Source organism: Suricata suricatta, chromosome 17 (assembly GCF_006229205.1).
Source record: "Suricata suricatta isolate VVHF042 chromosome 17, meerkat_22Aug2017_6uvM2_HiC, whole genome shotgun sequence".
Taxonomy (NCBI): domain Eukaryota; kingdom Metazoa; phylum Chordata; class Mammalia; order Carnivora; family Herpestidae; genus Suricata; species Suricata suricatta.
The window spans coordinates 41,393,377-41,394,827 of record NC_043716.1 but is presented as its reverse complement, the minus strand read 5'-3'; positions in this window follow the sequence as shown (position 1 = coordinate 41,394,827).

The window sequence follows — 1,451 nt, the reverse complement described above, 5'->3', positions numbered from 1 at the left end:
GGGGGTGTTTGTGGAGCTCCTCCCTTGGCTTTGAGCTAAGGTTGTGGATTTTTGAATTGTATCTTTTCTATCATTCTTAGGCACTCTGGTGGAGTTTGGAGGGGTAGAGACGTGGCATGTTTGTCTGCCTGCTTGCCTCTTAGGAAAACAATTCTGTGCCCCTGTTAAGTCCTGGAGAAACTTAGGCAAATGTGTGCCCAGATACACCCAGAAAAATGTTCAAAGCAGCATTATTTGTAATAACTAAAAATTAGAAAAATCTAGTATCCACCAACAGTAGAATGAATAAATAGTGTTGCATGGGTATTTACTTTATACTTTGTAAGCTGAACATTTATGTTATGTGCATTTTATGAACATTTTTAGTTCTTATATATATGTTTTAGTTGGGGGGAAAATTGGATGGCTTTTCTTGTAGCACCGATATGCTCCTGAATGGGGCTTCCATAACAACACTTGGGAAAAGAGAGGGGGAAGTGGTAGTTCTCTCAATGTTGTTGCCACTCAAGGTTGGCTTCTAACCCTGATGTTGTGATCCAGAGAGTAGGCATGAAATATACATTCTAGTGTGACGAGTGGATAGAGATGTGTGTGCATGTGAGAAAGAGAGAGAGACAGACAGACAGACAGACAAAGGAGTACATGAGAAGAAGAGATTTGAAGCAAACAGCAGAGAGCACCATCCCTACATGAGAAAAGAATTCGTGTATTTGGCACCATTACCCAGGTTTCCCTCACATATAGCAGTCCTGTGTAGTAAATAGGTGTAGTCGTTTTGCATTTTGACCCAGAAATGACCTTTTCGTTTTGCAGAATTCTCAGTGAAAATTATTTGACCGAATTACATAAAGACACATTTGAAGGCCTGCTATCTCTCCAGTATTTGTAAGTTAATTCGTTAATCATTTACTATGAGTTTTAGTTATAATATCTATTTAAAAATACAGGGTTCAAATTAGATAATGGCAACAATTTCTTCTAACAATAGAATTCTATAATTCTCTGTCTAAAATTATGTAATTCTCTAAGTCTAAAGGGACCCAGCCCATACTTCCTATGCATTTCCAACTTTTTTTTTCGTGCTTTATTTATTTTTTTAAGTCTCATATTTTTTTAACATATGCAATTATTTTCCATCATTTACAATACCGTAGTTGCAATGACACTGCATTTTCAACTTTATAATTTTATAGACAAGATGTAGATAGGAAAAAAACCTTCAGTTATAAAAGAAAAGTGGTAATGAGGTCTGCGCCATTATGGATTCCCTGATGGACGATGTTACGTCAGTGTTCATACACCATCTGCTTATTATTATTTATAGCCCATAGATCAAATCCCACCTATGATCTGCCTTGATACAGCCCATGAGTTAGGAATGATTTTTACATTCTTAAAGGGCTGTAAAAGAGAAAAGAAGAGGAAGAAACAGAGAAGAATCTGTGACAGAC